The sequence below is a fragment of the Ambystoma mexicanum genome, chromosome 13, assembly GCF_040938575.1.
Source record: "Ambystoma mexicanum isolate Mex_15411 chromosome 13, UKY_AmexF1_1, whole genome shotgun sequence".
Taxonomy (NCBI): Eukaryota; Metazoa; Chordata; class Amphibia; order Caudata; family Ambystomatidae; genus Ambystoma; species Ambystoma mexicanum.
The window spans coordinates 466,766,937-466,791,143 of record NC_090938.1 but is presented as its reverse complement, the minus strand read 5'-3'; the positions used below and the strand labels follow the sequence as shown (position 1 = coordinate 466,791,143).

Genomic DNA, 24,207 nt, shown 5'->3' with positions numbered 1-24,207 from the left:
TCACGACTGACCCGTGAGGGTCACAATCCACATCCCAAATTAGGTGCCAACATGAAGTCTAAACAGACACATAAATATAGGAGCGAATAATGATGAAAAGGTTTCTCCAGAGGATCCTGGCATGAGAACTCATGATCTGTGATGGCTTTTTTGTTGTCTCTGTATCGCCTACTTGTTCATTTTACTTATGAACCATTTCCCCAGTTTCCCTATCATTACCCACTTCCACCTCTTCTATGGTGCTCGGGTGCCAGATGTAGAGTGCAGGATAACAGATAAATTAAAGTGTATCAAAGTGGTATCCATCCCCAGTAAGAGGTAGGGATGTCATTTCACCAACATGCCAGGGGTAGCAGAAGTGACCTCACACGGCCCTTGACCTCTGATGACATCACAGTAAGTGATGTCAGTTGACCCCACACCAAATTGACATCACAGGAAGCGAAGGAACATGACCATTCACCCCTTGACAAAAAAGGAAGTGGCATCACATAGCATTGTTCCTTAGAACACTACGAAAAATATGATTACTATATCACTGTAGTGTGATATGCATTTCATACAAGAATGGATCACCATATGTCTCTTCAATGTCAATGTGTATAGCCCCATATTACCAAATTACTCTGAATGCAAGCAGATGTCCAAGGCCAAATGATTATGTGTTATTATAAAGCACTTACGCTTAAGCACTTTACATAGAACAAACATCCATAGAATATCACCAAACCTGTGTTGGTATTCATTTGTGCTTACTTTGCTCATTGGGCTATTTTGCTTATCCTGCTTATTTTTATAAACTGAGTCTTAGCTTACCATGATAATACTCTGTTAATTTCCATGGACTTTTATGGGTCATGGTCAGCGAGATTTTCTCTTCCCTGCTGCATGACCCATTTCTTCTTCTTTTTTACTACATATCCCAACTTCTTTTTTACTACATATCCCAGCAGCTTTGGGTGGTAGAGAGTGAGCTTCAGCACGCCCCCCTCTTAGGCCTCTGGTGTTTAGTTCCATAGACGCTGTCGTACGCGAATTTTGGACGCTACGCGACACGTAATGACGTCGTCACGCGATTTCTCTACGCGTGACGTCATCACGTCCCGTGTAATGTGACTATGCCACATGAATGATTCAAAAAGCGCCTTGGCTTTTGTGCTATTGGTACACACATACCTGGAACCTGTCTAGTGGCCATATCCGGTTTGTTAAGGTAAGAGGTAGTATATATACTTGCTTGTAGCATAGATATACAATTAACTTTTGCAGTACTCTAGCTGTAAGATAATCTGGAATTTAATTATTTGCCGTAACCCTAGAGTCTTAAGGGTCTGGGGGAATATCTATTCTCCTTTTTGAAGTACCCTTACATAATGGGTTTTTGAAATAAAGTGTCCAGATACAAGTGGTTATTACATTAGGTAGGAAGTGGAATCCTTTGATTTTAAGACCATAAACCCATTGTTTTGACTCCATAGGGAGATTTGTCCTTGCCGCCTCAACCTACCATCTATCAAGTTGGAGGCCTATTCTAATCTGGAGTCCTGGCTTATATGAAAGTGCTGTAAGTAAGGCTTGGGTGCTGAAAGATATCAGGCCAGATATAGTCCTCATTTTAGTTAAAAATGAGATTATGTATTCTATGTGTGTGTTTCTTTTTATAGAACTCGAGAGGAAGTTTGTGAGCGACATTCTGTAATCATTTGGAAGTCGCTTGTTACCAAAATCTAAGATTTGGTGAAGTGTTGTGGAAGTTATCACCACTATTTAGAAGGTATGTAAACAAAGATATATACCGAACACCCCTTTTTTGGATCAGGGTGATGATGTCTGTAGTCTATTTAATAAGACACAAAACATCCATACAATTTAGTAATATACGTTGTTTTTATTCCACAGGTGTCAATTTTTTAGCAAATTCCAGGGCTACAAGAAAGTGACAGGAAGGAAATACCATCACCGTTGAGATACAAACACATAACATTTTTACCCCTGATGAATGTCCCACATTAATATGTGCTCTTAGGACAGAAACTTGTACAAGTTGGGTTATTGAGAAAGTACTAATAATACCGATATAAAAAAGAAATTTCTTCAGTGTGGAGTTCCACACGGAGCTAATGTAAAAATTAGCTGAATTAACCCGATTTTTGGGATTGTCATGTGTGTTGTGAAGTTTAGTCTTTTTATATGTTTTATATCTTGTGTGTTGGATTATGAATTTTATGTAATATGATCATTTTAAGAGTGTTATAATCAAATAAAGACATGTTTTACAAAGTAAAGTAGGCAATACACGGATTTTTCGTGTAGGTGCAATTCCTGTGGATATATTGTGTGTGATGCTTTACACCTTCTTTTATATATACTACCGGTATTCATTTATCGACCTAAGAAGGATGAAAGGTTGAGTTGGCCTTGCTGGGATTCAAACCTGCAAATCACACACACACACATTGCAGCAGCGAGCGTTCAGCCCACTGAGTTTTGTTATCTGCTATAGCTATCTTACCGGCTATATTAATTTGAGCAATTTTAAATGTCTGACTGTTCTCAAAGTCAGAAAGCAAATTACACCCTGTAGTGGGTACCATTAAACTGGTAACAGATTTAACAGCCGGCCAGTTCAGCTGCAGGTCTGGTGCAAAGTTGGCCACGTGTCAAGCCTACGTATATCTACTTTTCAGGCTTCAGAGGTTGGCAAAATACAGACCATTGAGAAAGTTCATAACTGTGTATTAATGAATTTAGAGTAGCGCAGGCAAAACAGCACACTCACATGGCATCCACACTTGTTACCGTATACATGCAAACAAACATCCTGAACAGTATGCCAGGGAGATAGGAAGCAGGCACATCACAACAAAGAATTAATTGTGGCACAATGAAATCAAGGGGCACTTCATGTGCTTTGGTCAAACATTTCTACACTGTACACAGGCTTTTAGGCGTAAGGATTTTGTCAAGTGACCGAGGACGCTGAGATGGAATGTCTTGTAATTGTATCAGAGACAACGGCAGAAACAAACATGCTATAATTGCAACTTGCGAAAAGCAACATACATAGTCCGAAATGTATGCTTATTCGGCTCTAAATGCTTTTTGGAGGTTTTTATCTGCATTGTGAATTTGGGATGTTCAAGAACAAACTAAATCAATGGCTCACTCTCTAAATTGTGCCTGTTTTTTTTTTTGTTTTTTTTTTTGAGTAGCAATTATTGTATAGAATTCTAGAACGACACATTATTTGCTATTCATATTCTATTATTTTTTAGGGTTACTGCTCAACGCGTTACACTTGTGGAACCCCTTGTTTTTTTGTTTTTTTTTTAAGAGGCCTAATCAAAGAAGCCAGCCACTCCATAAACAAAGAGCCACATGGTGCTGGTCCCTGCCCAGGTGCTTCCATTTAAAACCAAAAATAACACCATTTTTTAGGGGTAGCAAAGGATGCCACATGGGTCGCAGCTGCAACCCCTGGTCACCTTCAAATGACATCCCTTGTAAGAGGTAGGGGCAAGGTGGACACGATACTGCATGGAATCTGCCCTCGGACAAACACGATCTGCGATATTACAGTAAAGTTCATGTTCTGGTTGTGGCACTTTCAAGGCAAGTCTTTTCAAATAAATTATTCTTTTCTTTTGTGCATTTCACCTCAACGCCTCAACCAATTTACTGGGTTCCTTTTTCAGAATTTTGTTTTTTAAAGCTATATTTGTTTTAATACTACTAATATGTTTTGTAAATGTTGGTAGTTATTTATTTATACACTTACAGCCGAATGGCTTTGTGTATATAACATAGGAAAAGTTACAATTAAACATAGATCACATACAACAATGGTCACATAAGAACCATCGTATTTTGTGACCATTGTTGTATGTAATCTAAATGGTGGTACATTTCCTCTACCAACCAATGAATGCATTTTGGGTGAATGCCACTGCGATGGGATACACGTTAGTACTTTGGAAGGCAGCCCATTAAGGTGAGCAGACCTTTGCAAATGACACAGTGGGGAGGACAATGCAGACCTGCCCCTTACATTATGAACGGTACCATTTTTCAAAAGGTTTGACTTGGGAGGGCGTAAATCAAATAGATATTTACTTAACTAATTATAATGTTGCTTTTACCCAAAGCATGCCTCAAAATGGCAAAACCAGCTTCAAAACAAATTAGTGGCCATACAGACTCTGTAAGGGAACAGGCCAACATGGCACATATCAAAACACACAAGCGACCCTGCACTTATGCTTCAAAAGGAAGCCGGGAAGAATACAGGCACTAACACGCAGCAAACTCCAAAGCTTCAGTGTAAGAGTGGGAAAAAAACAAAACCAACCTGGGCCACGAGGAGAGAGGAAACCGTCAAAGGAGCAAGGGATGAAGAACCACTAAAGAAACTGATTAGTGCAATGCGTTTTCAGAGATAAAGAGGGGCAGGTCCTTCGAAAATGATAACAACAAAAGGAAATTGAAAACAATGGTATAAAGCTAACCAATTAAGATGAGCAAGGTAGGCCGGAGTGGTTGTATATTTTGGTAGCTACATCCAACGATCCTAATATCAATAGAGAGACAGTGAAAGATTGATTTGCTACTAAGTTTGATATGCCTTGTATGTCTTTTGATGTTGATCAAAAGATATGTTGTGGCATGTTGAAATATAGGGGAATCAACCCTGCATAGGCCTCTTGACTGCCCCTTCCATACCTTTTCCATATAACCCTAGTAAACTGACAATGCCAAAAAACACACTTACATTCATTTTTTCCGATTTATTCAGATGTTCTTGTCTTTACAACAGAGGCTTTGACTCCCCATTCCCCATCTTATACTTGTCTTAATTTTAACAAGTTTTAAAGTTATGCTTTGGGAATTCTATATTTTAGTCTGTTTCCTTTAAAGAGTCTTTTCCAGCTCATTGTTTTTATTTTATGTTTTCTTGTCTGCGTTTGAGTCATTTTATATGTATTATTCATAAAGCACACAGATGAATGTGCGCCTAGTTTGCTCTTATACAAACTTGAAAAAATATGCTTGTTCAGACCCATCCCTAATATCACATCTCTCAGACACAAATGCATGCAAACCTCAACATCCTGATATGTTGATGTTGCCTATCCTTTATACATGTCAACCTTAAAATGTCTTTATTTTGAGCCTTTCTATTTTTGTATATTTACCTTGTGACCCCATATCCCCGTGATCATGATCTCCCATTGCATCATGGCCGCTGCATTATGTTTCTCTTAGACCTGGCTCAATCCAACATGTCTGTATCATTCTGGGCTACATAGGTGTTCCAGCACTACAGAACGGGATTCAGTTTACTCCTACTATGCATCTCGAAGTCGCTAGGCCCTTAACCCCATTGATGAGCCCTTTATGCTTCCTGCAAATTACTTGCTGGTGTTGATCTGGTTTTGCTCTTGAATTTGGTAGATCCTGAGCACGTGCAGAGGCTTTTTCAGAGGGGATTTCAAAATGCAATTTCCTCTGTTTGAGGCTATACGGCCACTCTTGTATCCACGTCTTAATGCTACCCCGGTCCTTGGTGTTCCCACACGTTAGGCTTAGAGAAATGGAGGGAAACTGATACTGCGTTTAACAAACCAGTTCCCGCCCCAAGATGGAAATCACGGCTCTGGCAAGACCTGCCGCGGTCATGCGTAGAGATGAGTAGAGAACAGGAAAAACAGACCATGAGTGGAAATAGTTAAGATGCAACAGCATTTAGGCAATGGTGAAACAGAGGGAATTGGGAACAAGTAGGACAAGATGCTTATGTTCAACAGCTGCAAATGCCAGACTTGTATAAATGAGGAAACGTATTCCGCAAAAGTCAGTGTTGTTTGACTGAACAGAGTGGTCGTGGATCTAGGTTTGTAGATTAAACAAATGAGCGGAAATTAAATGTTAAACAAATACATGTGAAGATAAGGAAGCTGAAAAATAATGTATTTTAGATGGGCTGTGTCAGAGGACACAGGAACCCCTGATTTACTCCATAGCTGAAAAACAGTATGAGAGTTTCAAATGAATTTCATCACTGAACTCATTTAAAATGAAATGACCTGAATACAAGTGAGTCAAACCCAATTGAGTAAACACTATGAAAAGTGAAATAGTATACATAAGATTAGTAAAGGCCCCACCACTGAGCCAGGGGACACACATTAGGGAAAAAGTCTAAAAAGACACCAAGATCTCCACCCTTCCAAGAAACCATGTAATATTGGGTAGAGGTCTAAGAGTTAAACTATGCTCGAATACTGCCCAAAATCCCAAGAGTCTGAAGCAGAACCGAACAATCTGCCATAGTGAAAGCAGCTGATAAATCAAGAAGAACCAAAACATAGGAGAAGTGAGGATGACCAGCATGACCGGTAGGGGTGTTGTTGCACATGGGGCTATGGTTTGTCGGGTGAGCCACTGCTAATGCTGTCATTGTTCGTGTTGTGGTGGTATGAGGTGTGAGGTTTATTGTGGAGTGTCTCTGTGAATGCTGCTGGCTTTCAAGCGGTAATTAAAGGGTTGTAGTGTTGTTGTGCATGGGGCGACAGTTTGTCTAGGTGAGCCGCTGCAAGTGCAGCCGGCATTAATTCTGTGATTGGTGCATAGGGATGTTGAGTTTGGCAGTGTAGTTTGGAGAGGGGGAAGAGTTCAGGTGGGAGTTGGGAAAAGCCAGGTTTTTAGGGCCTTTCAGAATTTCAGGTGATTTTCACTGTTGCAAATGTGTAGCGGTAGGAAGTTCCAGATTATTGGTGCATAGACGAAGAACGAGGACCCGCCCAGCCTCGAGGAGTTGTGGGGTGGTACCACTAGGCGATATGCAGTGCGAGATTTGATATTCCTTGAGGGCTGGTAGGGGAGGATTTTGTCTTGAAGGAATTCAGGGACTGAGTTGTGGATGGCGGCGCGGTGGGTGATGCACATGGCCTTAAAGGTAGTGCGTCGACCAATCGCAAGCCAATGGAGGACTTTTAGTGTGGGGCTGACATGTTCTCTGCGGGTAGATTAATGAGCACGCATGCTGCCGTGTTTTGGATTCTTTGGAGCTTCATTAGTTGGAACACTGGATCGCCAAGGTAGAGGCAATTTGCGCAGTCTAGGCGGGACAGGATAATGGAGTAATGGCAGAAAATCGATGGGGATAGGTGAGGTAAGGGAAAATATGCCTGAGAATTCGTAGATGTAGAAGCAGGTTTTGGATACAGAGGTGATGTGTTGGGTGAGGGATAGGTCAGTGTCCAAAGTGCATCCAAGGTTTTTTACCACTTTTAAAGTTGCCAGTTCTTGTCCTAGGGATTGAGGCAACGCATTGTTGGGGAAAGGGGGCTGTTTTCACACAAACTAGGATTCAGTATTCCCAGGGTTGAGGATGAGGTGGTTGGTCGTCATCCAGTGGTCAATATCCCAGAGGCATGATGCCCTAAGACGCAAAGATTCATCATATGATCTGGTATATATATCCCCAGAGTCTGAATAAACTTTAGTGATAATGTTTGTTTTGCTTTCCATTAAAATGTGTTGGAACAGGTTCTCCAATTTGGAATAGTATTGCTGTACTATAGGTATCCAAACATTGATAATAGATGGGACCCTAGGGAAGAAATCACCTTGAGCAGGTGTAATCTTACCCAAAGAATAGGTTTCAAGAGGATCCATCTGTCTGATCTTCATGACATTGGTGAGCCAATGTTTTGAGATGCTATCTCATTAAAGGCTTTTGGGAAGTCAATCACTAGATTCTTGATTTTCTCTGCCTTCATGAAAGTACATTCAGACAAATCACATCCTTTGCCGATCTTAGACGAATGTTGTTATCTTTCTTACTAAATAAAGTGTAGATTGATAGTGGTCATTTTAAACTTATCAAATGCGCTGACTCATCTTGAAAATGGTGGATAATGGACCAGGCACTGTGGACTGACCTGCTGAAGGAATGCTAAAAGGAGGATCGCCCAACCTGGGGGAGAGAAATTGAGGAGTATGCGCCCACTTTGCTGCTTCTCATTGCAGCACCGTAGGTGGGGACTGTGGCCAGCTCTAGGTAAAACCTGAGAATGGCCAGGTGTGGGAGATTACAGATTGAGAGCCAGGGAAAGAAAATAATACATACTCTTTCTCTCATAGCAGTGTTCCTGTGTGCCTTAGGAATGCCGCTGGAACAAATGAGGGGGCTGTTCTGTGTTCTCGGCCCCAGGTAGCCACCACCATGCAGTGCAAGTAAGCCAAACGCTGCTGCTCCCCTTGCAGCCCAGGGGAAGATGTGAATTCTGCCACAATTGTTCTAGGCCTACTAAAATGAATCACCTGGGAAGTGAGGAGAGAGGGGGACTGCACAGCATGTGTGAGGATCACCCACAGTGTTCTCCCCCAGAGACCAGATTGCAGTGTTGGCTATCTGCTGGAGTGAACCAAAAAGAAAGAAAGTTCCACTCTCTTGCAGAGAGAGGAGAGAGAGATTCAGGCCATTCACCACTAGTCTAGTCTCTGTGAAATGCCAATCTGCCTTGATGGAATCTAATGGGGAACTTATTTATGAATGCCTCATGACAATCCTATTTTACTGTATGCCATGCCTTCTCTGCCTCCATGGAAATGACTGTAGCCTTGTGCCCATTTTTACCTGTCATGTCTTGTATATTTGTTGGGCATCTTGTGTTATCTCCATGTCTTGTCTTGATGAATATAATCTGTTCTCTGCCCACAAACTTAGCAATGTTATTTCATCTTAAAGACTAAGCATCTGTCAACCATTTGGTGTCATCATGTATCGGTCTATTTACCACTTCCTGTTAAACAGGCGGCGTAAACAAGAGCAACATTGGCTCGACAGACTGGGCCGCCAGACCTCTGCTCTTAATTATGATAACCAATGGGCCATTCTGTAACATGGATGTCTCCATGAGGATGGTTTCGGATCCGCGAGAGACCAGACATGCCATGACATTGGTTGTTTTTGAGTGTCCCTATGGGCTTGCTCTTTGCCCTTCAGATGATACACAGGATTTCCTACTCCACACTAAGCAAAGGTTTGCTCCAATGCCAGGGTAGGGGCACCATTTTTACTTTTAAGATGGAGCCCGACAGCACCTGGCTAATATGTACAAATCAGTCTATTGTTTCACAATAGATCTTCTTGAACAACCACAGTTGACCTATGGGGCGCCATCTTTATTCTTTAAAAAAGGTAACTGACACCGAGTTTGGAACAAGTGACTGCGTCTACACATTTTGTCTCTGCGAAAATGGTAGCATTCCCTTAGACATTGCGGTATTATACATTTTTTGTTTGCCCCTTAAGTGGAATTCTCCTAACCTTAATGCAAGCCAGAGTGCAGGCAGAGAGTTAAAGTAACCTGTCGAAAGCAACCTGCCCTTATACTTTTTTGGCAGCCTGCCCAATCTGTCGGGATTGCTTCATGACAGGCAGAAAACGGGTTGTTTATAGAATCTTCTCCCAGATACAACTCAGGTAGTGTTGACGCTAATTCGGTCATCCTTTGACAGTGGGCCTCATTACGACCCCGGCGCTAAGGGATTAACGTAAAAGGCTGCAGTGCCGTTAACCCCTTAGCGCCTAATTACGAGGTCCTTTTGCGGCTCCTGACCTTAACGGCTGGTCTGGACCAGCCGTTAAAGTAGGGACCCGCAAAGGGACCTTGAAGGTAATTACGGTACCGCAATTTGCGGTACCATAATTACGGCCTTCCCCATTCCCATTGAGCCCTATTGGGGAAATATGGGAATGGGGAAGGGCCAACGGTGCATGGGGAATTACCACCCCACCAACCTTGGAATGGGGTGGTAATTCCCCATTGCATCATGGCGGACTCGTTACAATACCGGCAACAACCATGGTGCTAATAGCGCCATTGGTTACCGCCAGTGTTGTAATGAGGGTGTGTTTAGTTACGGTTTGTATGTTAATCTTTAAACAATTTATGTACCCTCTTTTTCTATGTCAACGCTACTTCCTCCTTGAGAGATTGCAGAAGCACTTTAAAATAGTAGACTTCATTCATCATCTTCCACTGCTCAACCATTGACTTTGGAATGTATGTGGCTATTCCCTTTATAATTATCTCACAAAATCATGGGTCTCAGAAATCCAAGAGATTATTGTTTTTTTTGTTTCTATTGATTATAATTCAGAAATGTTTCGACTTTGGTTTATATACCAATCAGTGTGTGGAGCCCTTAAGGAGACTGGGTCATTACTCAAAAACCCTATTAGCTGAAACTTAAATTGACAGATAAGGAATTACAATAATGCTCCAATTTGTGAATTTGCCAAATATTTGTCGTGCTCGTGTTTAATTGTTCAAAATATTTTATAGTGGCCATTTCATGTAGTGCTGTTTAATTATTGGCCTTTTGCATTGGATGGTTCACTTATAAAGTGAATATTTCAGAAATTGACCTCTTCCGAAATGTTCTAAAACAACATTGTGTTACATCTGACATGAAGCTATATTTCAAATATTGGTGAGGATATACCATCCCAGGACACACAAGTTAGTACATATAGTACGTATTTTGAGTTTCTATTTTATTATTTTGGGGATCTCAGTTATTTTTAAAATACAGAATCTGGGGCGCCATGTTTTATAATTTATAGCTCTTGCATTTATTTTTCGCAATCCACAATTTTATATTTATCTTTGTACGTGCTCCTCAGTAACGGTGTTACAATGACATCCTTGAGAGTTGTGCAGCATTTGCCGGCGGAACCATCTTGAGAATTCTTCTCTCCCCGTCCATCAGTATTGATTTACATACATGGAGTTCAAGCATGGGAGAGAGATCAGGGACGCGCTATGTTATTATTGCCCCTGCTTTGTTTTTGTAGAGCTCCTTGTGGCAAATGTTGACTGCTGCACTTATTTCAGTCTTTCATGACACCTTATCAAGTCCGGCCCTTTATTTCTGTCTGAGTCTATAAAGCCGTAGTCTGCAACTTTCCCCCCCTTCATTCCGAGTACTGTAGGAGTACTTTGGAGAAATTCTGCCTTAGTACTTAATATTGATCAACTTCATATTTTAGTACCTCAACCTTGCTTTGGTCTCCAGATCGTGTTGGTGTCAGCGTAATCCCCATCATCCGACTGAGGTTCCTTTGAGGCTGCTGTACGTTCTTTTGTCTCCTTCAGTTCTCTTTGCTTTGCATGCGGCGTGTCATTGCCCGCCACACAGTCCCAAGGTTTGATAGAAGATTCTTGCTCTGCTCGGGTAACTGCAATATGTTCTTCGGTGTATAGAATGGACCCTGCGCCAGAGGCGAGAGAAATGATCGGCATGTGTTTGTGTATTGCTACAGTCCTGCTGTATTCACACTCAATCCTACCCTCGCATGATCTTACCGGACAGTGGCTACATGTCTACACTGTCTTCTCAGCATAGTCTTTTCCCGGAATGGTTTACGTGGCAGCATGAGAAATAAGTTTAGCCTCACTCTTTTTGGTTGTTACCCTCCAAATACGAATCGGGCCCAAATGTGACTATATTTTACCAAATGCTTTCCTTAACCTACTGGTCACTTCAAATGGATGTTGGGCTTCTATGTGGATAGGATTCAATGGAAGGGTGAAATTCACTCTCATTGTCAAGTGATTTCCACCCAAAGGAGGAGGTAATATTTGCGATGTCATGCACAATCGCGCATAAAAACACTTGCGTACAGGCGCGTTATAAATGACTTATCATATCATATCACGTCAGGTTCACATTCAACTATTATACGTCAATAAAATCAACGTTTTCACATCCAGCGATGCTTCTAGGACCCCATTCAACCGCAAAGGGTGGAGAGCTACAGGAGTGAAGCATTGGCCTCTACTTGAGGGAAGCCTGTTCTTTGCAAGTTGAAGTCCTGCTGCGGGTCTGGCATAGCCTTGCATCCTTCCGAGGTTGATGGATCAAGCGCTATTCATAATGAGATAACAACACCTGTTGCAGTGCTCAGAAGCTGGAGGATTCTGGTATGAAGCATTATCAAAAAACACATGATTATCAATTATATTCATTTTATTATGCAACTTCACTTGCTAGTCAAAGTTTCTTGTTCAATTTAAGCTTTCCATCTCTTGTAATTTAGCATGCGTAGGAGCAAAGCAGCGATAGTCTCTTCCTAGACACCTTGCAGCTTGCATTCCTATCCTGTGACACAAGGCTTCTCTTGAAGGAATGCTGAACACGGATTTGTATTGTTTCAGGCAGAGCAGGAGTTCCTTCCTCTTGACTGCATCGTTCAGGGCATTCGAGCTCCGAGGAACTCATGCCGGTGGGTTTACGTTGCACGCAAAATGCTATCAAAACTATGTGTGGGCAAAATGTTAATTCGAGCTGAACTAATCCCACTCACAATTTCCAGAATAGAGAAGAAACGTTAAGTGCAACAAAACAAAAAAAAAATACGAGAAAGATGAGGGGAGGTATATAGTAATATCAACAATTAGGTTGTAAACACTGTGGGCCTCATTACACGGATGGCGGTATTAGCACATGGACCAAGGTGCTATTAGCACCCTGGTCCATGCCGGTAAAATACCGGCACCGCCTTGGTGGAAGGGGGAATTACCGCCCCATTCCAAGGTTGGCGGGGCGGTAATTCCCCCTTCCACCACTGCCCTTCCCCATTCCCATTTTTGCCCCATAGGGCATAATGGGAACGGGGAAGGTGCTAATTACGGCACCGCAATTTTGTGGTGCCGTAATTAGCACGAAGGTCCCTTAGCGGGTTGGTTTTTAACGCCTGCAAAAAGCAGGCGTTAAAGCACCAACCCGCTAAGGGACCTCGTAGTAAGGCGGTAATGGTTAACGCTGACCGTTACCATTAATGGTGACAGTTAACCATTACCGCCATCCATGTAATGAGGCCCTGTGGATGAACATAGATCGATAAACTGCTGAATTCCAGGCTCCAGTTCGGCCGAAAGCCGGTGAGCGCGTGTGCATTTTCGTCACAGAAAATACAGCACCTGGCTTACCACAGATAAGTATATTTACCCCCGCACGTAACCCCCATTATCATAGAATCTCCAGAGTCCAGTTGTATTAATAAAACACACAGCTGAATAACCAGCTGCACAGAAGCATCCCACTTTGAAGCTGAGGAATCACTCAAGGCACTGAGATGGCACGTCCACAGACACAAGCTGCGCCAGACACCGGGTCAATGCCAAAAAATGGAGACACTTCTGTTGACACCTGCCTACACTAGAGGACACCCCAGTTGCCCGTGCTTACACTGAAGGGCAGCCCGATGACCCTGCTTACTCTAGACGACACCGCTTTGTCCCTGCTTACACTGGAGGACACCCCATTGACCCTGCTTACACTGGAGGACACCTCAGTTTCCACTGCTTTCACTGGAGGACCCCCCAGTTGACCCTGCTTACGCTGAAGGACACCACTGTTGACCCTGATTACACTTGTGGACACCCTGTTGCCCCTGCTTACACTAGACGACACCCCATTGCCTGTGCTTACACTGGGGGACAGCTCTGTTGCCCCTTCTTTCACTGGCGGACACCCCTGTTGTCCCTGCTTACACTGAAGGGCAGCCCATTGCCTCTGCTTGCACTGATGACACCCCAGTTTCCCCTGCCTTCACTGGAGGACCCCCCAGTTGCCCCTGACTTCACTGGAGGACCCCCCAGTTGACCCTGCTTACACTGGAGGACACCCCTGTTGACCCTGATTGCACTGCAGGACACCCCTGTTCGCCCTGCTTACGCTGAAGGACACCCTTGTTGACCCTGCTTTCACTGGAGGACAACTCAGTTGAACCTGCTCACGCTGGAGGACACCCCTGTTGACCCTGCTTACACTGCAGGACACCCCTTTTTACCCTGCTTACACTGAAGGACACCTCAGTTGCCCCTGCTTTCACTGGAGGACCCCCGGTTGATTCTACTTATGCTGGAGGACACCCCTGTTGACCATGCTTTCATTGGAGGAAACCGCTGTTGACCCCCCTTTCACCATTTGACCTCCCATTTGACCGTGCTTTCACTAGAGGACACGGCTGTTGACCCTGCTTTAACTGAAGTACACCTCAGTTGACCCTGGTTTCACTAGAGGACAGCTCAGTTGACCCTGCATCCACCGGAGGACCCCCCCAGTTGACACTGCTTTCACTGCTTCCCCTACGGCATACGATTCCTCCCACTTTCCTGACACCAAGTGTCCTCCATCCATTTTTTTGTTTGTTTGAGTGAAAAGGGTTTTTCATTTTTATCTTCTACATAGACCTCTTGCTACTGGTTATCTTTCTGGTTGCTCCATTGTTCTGACCTTTCTGGTCTTCAAACCATTTTTCCGAATTCTACTTTATAAGATTTTCCCCAATTTCTGTCTATATTTTCTAAAAGCCCATGGAACCCAATCCATGCTTCCAGGCAAAATTGGAACATGAACAAGGATCATTAGGTTCAGATCCCTCCATTGAAATCCCACAGCTCCCTATTGTCCAGCATCCCTTTGTGAATGCAGAAGCCTTGGTATAAAGGTTTCCCTTCCTTTCTTCAACTCTCTTTTATATATTTCTCTCATTCCAGCCAGCATCCGCTTCTTGTCTGATTGCTGTCGGAGAGAGAATCCCATCTCCTGCAACCTGCCGTAGCTCCGCGTGCCAGGGAAATTAATTCTTTTTAAGGCAGCGTATTTAATATTCGGAGTTTAATCAACTTGAACAAATATTCCCATCTGAAAGCTTCCACATAAACTGCATGATAATGCCAGCAGGCGTGCATGGCACGGAGCAGGGGAATCTCGACAGCTTGGCACGGCATCTCTCCAAGGGTGGCCATGCTTGGCGCCACACTCAAGAAATCACAGCAGAGGAGCAATGTTATCTTCTGAGAGGCGGGATTTTAGGAAGCCAGGCTTCCACGGCCTGCTAGTTATTGAGAGCAATGGCCGGCACCTTTTGCTGGCTGTGAGGTGCCACATTACGCTGTGTGTGCAAGGTGCACACACTCTCCAGGTCTTAAACAGCGCTAGGAAAGGCTGGCCATGTAAGGGTGTGGAGCTGAAGTTTCCAGTTATGGAGCGCACCCGACAAACTGAATCGTCTCTTGAATATATGATCAGTATTATCCTACACAACGAACTGGTGGCACTTATTCTAGCAAACTCACAATTATGAAAAGATGATTCAAACCTGCCTGGCTGTCTTCCTTTTATAATATCACCTTTCTACAAAGCGTTCAGGTGCCAAATTCCTAAATCTTGTACGTGTGGTCATAATAGGCAGTGCGAAGATCCGCCTCCCCCTTCCCTGGCCACTTGCCATTCTCCCATCGAGAATTACTCCTCCAAAATGCAACAGGGGCGACAATAAGCTTAGGAACAAAGACCTTGCCTTCCAATGGGAGACACTTCACCCTTTCAGACCAAACTAAACTGCGTCCAAAGTAAACCCTCTTGTATAACAAAAGAGCCTCCTCAGTCGAGAAATGTCAAAACAATTAAGACAGCGCCTGACATTTACAAGAGAATGAGTCATGCAAGGTCAGCCGTCGAAAATGGACACAATATCTAACGCCCAATCAAAGAAGCGAACCTGTCCGTTCTTGTCTTTGCCAAGAGTAGGGCTCACTGACAATTTAAGGCAAATATGAATGTTAATCCCCTCCAGGTTTCAACACCGATGTTAAGCACGGAATCAACACGACCGGCAGTGGAGTAGTTTTGGCAACTCGATTACCACCGATGCAAGCCACTTGCATCAAAAATATAGAAATCATTCAAACCACGGTATCACTGTGCCATTCAGTGCCACACAAATCAGTCTAACCAAAACTAAAGCTTGAAGGCACCAACTAAAACCACTGATGTATTCAACATCCTCCATGAACTGACAACTCGAAGCACCTAAACAAACAGTAAAGAACCATCTCAAAAGTTATGGGATGACCTTCCATTGATCAACAGGTGTTATAGATATGCATCACCACTCAGCAAAAGGTTGTCCTCGTGATAGTGCTTTTCAACCCTCAGTGTTGGCATAACGTCATTGGTCAACAGGTATAGCTGCAGGTACTCTGGGCCCGTCCTTGCTCTTAATACACCAGCCTTGTATCACATGCACAATGGTGGCAAGCCTAGTAGTCCTTCACAGTAGCAGTTTCCCAGCCATGCAGGCAACAACTGTGGAATTCATGTGCGCGTCCTACCAACCAGGGGAATGGACACATGTCTAGCCTTGCCATCCACACACAGCTGTGTAGATTGCTGATGCAAGGATGTGGGCAGTTGTTCGGGTCAGCAAGACAAGATACCTCGGGGTCTTGGGCGCTATCTACAAATGCAATAAATAAATAAATAAATACATAAATAAAGGTAAGCCTTAGGCAGCAATGAGAGGGCAACAGTGAGGTGGCAGAAGGGCAAGGGGACTCAAAGGGATTCCCAAAGAAGCAAATATAATTGTTGGTGCCGGGTGGTTATGGGCATGATGTAGTGAGATCGATTCGGGGGGTGGGCATACGCGAAAGAGATGGTGAGTGGCAGAAGTATTCCTCAAATGGGAGGCGTGTGTCTCCTTCCTTTAAAGGACAATTAGCTTGATTTCTCAACTAGATGGTTTCAACTGAATAGGAATATCCCATGCATGTATGAAGTGTCAAGCAGTTGGACATGGGGAGCAGTAGGTGATGAACACTTGGTATGTTTATCAAGATTTGGCGAGCAACAGACATGCATCCAACACATCAGCCATCTGACTCAACATTAGTTCTCCAAAACCTAATCACTTTACTCCTGCCATCAACCAACCTGTTGCGACCTCCTCACAAACTTCAACACCTATCTAGTGAAACTAATCAAAGTCATGAAATGCATGCAAGCATCTTCGCAGAACGGTTCTCCCCGTCAAGTATTCTTCAATAAAGAAAACATATTCACTGGCACCAGGACTTGGAAATGTTTCTAATGGCTCTCGGAATCCGTGTACAGTTCCTAAAGCCACCTTCATTTCATTGCTAAAACAAAGCCAATGCCCCCCCCATCTGACCTCTCCAAACATCGATCTACTGCTGAATCTGCTTTCGAAACTAAAATCGTGGAATGCCTGCTCACTGGCCAGCATTAGAATACACTGGGCAGACTCTCCTCCGTGGTTCATCTGGCTTCAGGCTGACTAGGTCACTGACACTGTGCTGCTAAATATCAGTAGACGGATTTGAATCACCAGGCACCAACCACTTGGCAACACTAATCCTCCGATACCTATGAGCGTCCAATGTATGGTACAACTGATTACAGCATGCAAATCCATGAACTCCAGCAAAGTCAGGCAGGTACAGGAAACTTGAGATGGTGAAATCCTTTCTCCCAACACACAGCCCAAGTGAAAATCCGCCCCTTCTACTCCACCCCTTCACTTTCAATCTGTGCCATGCCAAAAGGGTCAGCTCTCTTACACTGGATGTTCAATGCCCACATGAAACCCTGGTCCAACCTCGGAGATCCTGGACATTACCTTCCAGCTATACACCAATGAGACTCGGTGCTGATCCACCTGGAGACAAGTTCAAACCAACAGGAACCCACATCCGGACTAAATAAGATATAGTAGGTGGACCTCCAGTAGGTGGACTGCAGTACTTTTTCCCTCAATGGTGTGAAAAAACACACAATACTTTCTTCGGGCACTTTGAATACTAATATCCTCCTGTTAACCTCACCTCTTGCTTCGGATTTCCAGAGAACCTGCTCTTCAAACTAGGAATTTAGGATTGATTTTCTATTTAGAATTATCCTTCCCACAGATCAATGCCATAACCTGCTGTGCTTCTCCTAACTCATATGCTAAAGAAGATCCTTAAATTACTAGATATAATCTATATCAGCACAGGGAGATCTTTATTGGCCTCCTCTGAACAAATGAAAATGCTCAGAGCACAGTCAGTAACTACTGTTTTGGACTGCATTCTGACTTCAAAGGCAGACAGAGAAACCACAATGCAATTTACAGGCAGAATTTCTTTAAACAAGACACTTCCTCTCTGGGAGGATTTATTTTCCTAGAATAGACTATTTAACACACCAAGGAAAATGCAAAAACATGGGAATATGCTTTCACTTTCCTACAAACCGTTTAATCTTAAATTATGCCAAATGCATTCCCATGTTAAAGACACTCCAGTTAAACCAAGTTTGCTATTAAAATAGTTCTCATGAAGAAAACCTTACTATTTAACCAATACAAAATAAAAATACAAAACACTTTTAAATGTCTATGTGCCAGTAGCGTTTCACACCTTGGGAGGGGTCATTATCACTTGGGATAATGACCCTTCCCTGACCTATGGGAAGATGCGAACGGGTTATCCTGTGAAAATGACCCCTGCCTCAGTCTATAAGTCTATATTGTTTTATGTATTAAGTTGTTCACTTATACAGCGCTTTGGTGTAAAGTGCTTTATAAATCAAAGCAGTAGGCACTGAGGCCGCTTGTGAAGAAGAGTTATCAGTTACAATTTCCCACAACCAATCAGCAATGATTATTCTGGGCTTGACAAGTCAGAATCACATGACAGCAACATGGCGATCCCCTGTAAAACAGAGTAAACTTCAAATATCCCTGCTTCCAGTGCCATTCATATTGCCCAGGCAGCCCCCCAATTCGTATCTTATCTTCCAACAATTGGGAGCCCCTGCAGATGCTCAGGTGGTCCCCATGGGCATGCCTTGTTATATAGTGTACAGAAATGAAACAAACAGTGGTCAATGATGGGCAGCATTTGGCCCCAAACTCTGGAATAATTGCCTGCAGACTCCAAAAAGACCACAAGAAGCTCACAAAACCACGATGCAATTCTAACTGGAAGTTTCCATTAAAGACAATATGCAGATTGACATCTTCTGTATTATCTATGACCCTAACTAAGGTGATCTTTGAAGGCAATTGAATCGATCCATCTTGGCTTAGTTTACAAATGTCCCCATTTTCCACTTCAGTTTTGCTCCATATCCTGTGTTCCACCAGCTCCCTGACGCGTTATTTGATTTTCAATGTGTGCCCTGATAAACCACCAAATAATTTCAGGAACTCAATGATAGTTATATATTTCCTCTTGTAGGAATCCTCATTACGAGTTTGCTGGTATCCTGGCGGTAAATCTGCTGAAATACCGGCAATTGGTAATACCATTACCGGCATTCAGTCCAGCGGTGTTACTACCAGATTTTGAGTGCCGGTGATATTACCGACACCGGTAATACTGCTGCCGGTTATACCAGTGATTTTTGCTGGTAGGGTGCCAGAATTACCTGCAGCTCTTAGCTGGAGGTGAGTTCGGCACCCCACTGGCAAACCTTTAGTTCGCTGGTGCAGAAACATGCCGCTGCATGGTAATACCAGCACGTTAATTCTACAACGGCCAACATGTAATGGGGGCCAACCTGAGAGAGCCCAGTGAGGATTCAACCTATGTCGCCGGACTGCACACAGAAATCGGGCATTGAGCTATCCAACTGGCACATTGATACGTTCATGCAGCAGACGCACAACTGACTGGGCTATTGCACATCAATTTCTTAAAAGAGATGCTCTCGAGCAGATGGATGTACTTTTTTCAGTAGCAATGCACATATTTTAAAGCAGTAATAAAAACAGAAGGGTTGTAAAATAAAAACGCTGTATTGCAGGTAACATTTTTCAAACAATACTTACAAGCCTTATATGACGTTAATAAAAAATAAAAATAAATTTAAAAAGTGTGCATTTCGGATTTAATGCAATGCAATATTTACACAAACTCCTGAGACACGGAATCAGGCAGCTTTTTCAAACAAACAGGTCCTCCAGCCATTTATTTATTTATTACATTTGTAACGTGCCAAAGCCCAGAGGCATCTTGGCTCTGTTTCAAGACCACTTACTGAAAGCTTGGCTTCACATGAGAAAAAAAGAAAACAAAAGAGGAACGCAATGGGGGGGAGAAGGATTGCAGACATGTAGGGTGATTCACAGTGTTACCTGAGTGCATTTTAGATGTATGAGGACAGCAGGAAGATGGTGAAGCAATACTGCTCGTATACACATCTATTTGGTGGTAAAATCATAAACGCATGGCTCCCTGCACCTGCCGCAGCAATTGAGGCAGAGTTGAGTTATCCCAGCCAGAGCGTTCAGCACTAAGCTCTAGCATTAGCAGCAAGCCTGCAGACACTGGTTCAAAAGACGACACGCCCTAAATCCTTTTGAGTATGAAAAAAGTTTGTTAAAGAGATGTTATGGCTAAATTGCACTAATAAAAACCTATGATATTCAATGATAAAACTGTGTTAAAGGGGCGTTATGGTTACAAGTAAAACAAAAAAAAAACAATCGGAAATTCGCCAGTTATGGTAAGCTAATCCACCATAACTCACGGCACCACCGTGCACTGCTAAGACTAACACCCAGGACATCAAAGATGACATCAAAAATTCAACTTAGCCATAATGTCCCTTTAACAAAGTTTTTTCAGTGAATTTCATAGTTTTTTATTAGTGCAACTAACCATAACGTCCCTTTAACAACATTTTTTTCCATATATATATATATACAGGGGCGTTCCTAGGGGGGGGGCTAAGGGGGCTATAGCCCCTGATCTTTTGTTTGTAGCCCCGTATAGAATCTCAGGAGCTACAGCCAAAAGACTAGCTAGCCCCCAGTCCCAACAGTTCTGACATCAGCTTAGCCCCGGGTCTTTTCCAGACCTAGCAACTCCCATATATATATATATATATATATATATATATATATATATATATATATATATATATATATATATATATATATATATATAGAGAGATATAGAGAGAGAGAGAGAGAGAGAGAGAGAGAGAGAGATACTTTCTACCTTGCAACCACCTAGCGCTCAACTTCCTCTGTGTCAATGTCAATATAACCACCATCTGTCTTGTAACAGGTTCACTGTAACCAAGAACCACAGACAATTGCTCTTGTTGTTAGCATGTAACTAAGAAACCATCAATGTAACAGTGCCACGATGCCCCAGGGCCGCTTTGTGCGCTTTATAAATGTAAGAAATAAAATAAATAAATAAATATATTTTCTGTTTATACATTCTCTGGAAATATGTGCTGTTCATGGAAAATTGTGTGAGGTTTACTTTCAAACTGAATAAGCAAATACTTAAATAAAAAAAGTATTTAATGATAACGATGTACTATTTATATAGCACTTTCGTCAACGTGTTTTACAGAGGCCCTATTTACATACATTATCACCCAACCGAAATTGGTACTGATTTATGAACCTCAGATGAAAGGCTGAATTGGCCTTGCCGGGATTCAAACCTGTGACCTGCAGATCACACACAGATGACAGCAGTGAGCACCTAACTAGTTGAGCTATTTTACCAGCTTGTGTCCTTTTGTTCCATACTATATGTTTATGATTTCTCATTAAGTATTTAATATACTTACACTGTTTTACTGGCTGTTATGTTCGACTCCAAAGTGCTTAATAGAACTTACCGTGATAACATGTTTTTATTCTGTAGTAAAGAGTTTATATTCGTATCCCTCTACCAAAACATATATGTGTCCCATTTTATGCATTGGTTAGAACCGGTCTACAAGTGCTTATGCCCTGTATTGAAAAACGATATTCTGTAATGATATGGCGACAATGTTAAGTGATCCATGGCCCGGTTATTCTTGCTTCCTATTTAGAACCATTAGTTATCTTGTGTCTGTATTAAACTGGTTACATTACAACAATGCGTTGAATGTATGTATTGCTAATTAAACTAAGAAGAATCAAAAACATGTTTAAATGGGTGTGTGGAAAAGATGGCAGGATCGACCTTGATGATCAAGGTCCTGCGGTCTACGCCCTCATGGACCCCATCCAGACCATCTGACTCCACCCATTCTGAGGCGGGTCTTAGGGATCAGAGCAAAGTAGATTTCAGGGCAAGAGCAGCCTGCTCAACTCCTGAGTTTGCAATGAAGTATGACCAGAGTCTGCCCATGGACCACATGGCACAGTGCTGAACACACGCTATCATATATGGAATGAGGAAAGCCCTTGGTTGCTGTGGATGGCATACATTGTCCACAGCCTCTTTGTGGTCTATTTTGCAGGGAAAAAACTCACTGCCACATTTCATTTATATCATCGCCCCTCCTGATAAATTTGAAAGAGGGCTGGCGTAGACAGGGTAGGCGGGCAAGGCCCACCCAAAATCTGTAAATGCTCACTCAGCAGCACAGTGTGGTCATTTACAGATGTTATGTCACTGTGGTGGACCCAACTACATTAGTTTCAGTCCCCACTTGTTAGACAATCTTGGTTACGCCTCTGGCTAAGGTCCTCTGATGGTATGATGAAACAAACTGATTTGAATCAGGATGAGCTGCAGGGCATCAGATGTCCTCTAACCATCGCTGACTGAACCCTGATGTTAGGTGTAAGCACCACAAGTGCTGAAGGACGCAATCTCTTATGGGCACAGCCCAGCCTGGTCATATGAACATGAAGAAAGTCTCTGGGAGAGCTGTGACCTTACTTTCCTGACTGGGCATGGAGGAATCCTACTCAGAAATGTTATACGTGAATCTGGACTCTTGCCTGAATTCTTACAGGGGCCCAGAGAGGCTCTGACGTTACTGTGATAACTAAACCTGATTGGGCAGCAGCTTTCTGTTCCAAGTGGGCTTATATAATCAAACCTTACCTGGTTAGGTCTGCCAAGCACCGTATAAATCCCAATAAGAGAACATTAGTAACTATGCAACTTGACAATATGGAAGGTGGCTTGTCAAACTAAGGTCACTGTACTTACCAAACTTTTATTTAAAACTTTTTTAGAAAGATCAACCAGAAAATTGCACTCAATTTGTTTCTGAAAGTTGTCTAGCATGGCAGTGTGGGTTTCTGTTGAATACACGGGTAAATGCTATCTTTTAGAAGTAGACATCCTCGCTTGAATTTGGCTTTAAATTGCACAATTTACCCCCCAATGAACCTCCGGGGAAAGCATCACTAAAGATAGAAGGAGCAGATGTGGATTAGTGTTCACTGAAGAGCACACATAGAATAGGGCTAAAATTTCATACAGTGATAGCCCCATTTCCTCTCCTTTCCCTTCAGTGTTGGTTAAACCCGTGAAAGCCCAAATCCCCCAAGCAGGAGAGAGACGTAGCTATGAGGCACTTTCTCCCACCCCACCATGCCTCATGCCACTCACTAACATCTGCACCCTTCGTCGACTTCCACCGTAACACTGTGCCTCCTGCCCGTCACATCAACTACACAGAGGAGCAAAGGCAACAGAAAATGCCTACAAATATTTTGGGACAGGACATGTAAACGAGTATCACACACAATCGTTTTAACGATTGATGCTCGTTTACACGTCCTTTTCCTAAATCTCTGAAGGCATTTTATTTTGCCTTTGCTGTTCAGTTTGTTATACACTAAAATGAAATCTACACAACATACAACACGGGCTGCACTGTCTCTTTAAGCTTGAATATTAGGCGATATTACCCATTTCAACACTACTCATGCAATCGACCTTCTCATAAAGAAAGACATGAGTCAGCCATTTTGAATGCATTAGCCGAGTGAAGGCCCGCACGTGGGCTGGTAACCCTGACCTGTGCGGAAAACGATAATGGAAGGACATGTTTCGACATTTTAAATGCATTTTCTGCTATTGGAATCCTACCGTTGACAGACAAACCAATTCGCACGTGTACTGCTTTCGTCGACGTTTATTATTCGGATAAATGCTCCTTGGATGCGGTGCTATTTGCAGCACGCAAATGTACATTGTGCAATGCAACCCTGACAGACGCCATGACGCAGTCACGCTGTGTATTACTTTCCACTCTCCAATGGCAAAACAAATGTTATCTTCCATTCGTATCCCCAGAGTCTGAGCCCTCTAACTGGCAACCAAACAATTCAACATTTCTAACTCGGCGCAGGGTTGCTACAAACAAATCAGAGGTCCAATTATGTATCTTTTATAATTATGACAGTGGTGTGCCCAGGGTCAGTAAGGAGAGAAAAGCCAAAACCATACTTGCTACCGCAACCTTTTCCTTCTGCAAAGTTCGGTGGGTCAAAACTGTCTGGTCGTACTTGCTACACTGTGACGTATTTCGGCCATCTTGTTCGCTCATACGTTCCCAAGAATTACCTGCTTCCGTAATAGC

General features: G+C 42.9%; 1 protein-coding gene across 1 annotated transcript in view; it reads right to left on the bottom strand.

Annotated features, from left to right (window-relative positions):
• CRHR1 (corticotropin releasing hormone receptor 1) overlaps positions 1-24,207 on the bottom strand; it is a 2,003,326-nt gene that overhangs the window by 1,723,086 nt on the left and 256,033 nt on the right. The gene's annotated exons all lie outside the window — the stretch shown is intronic.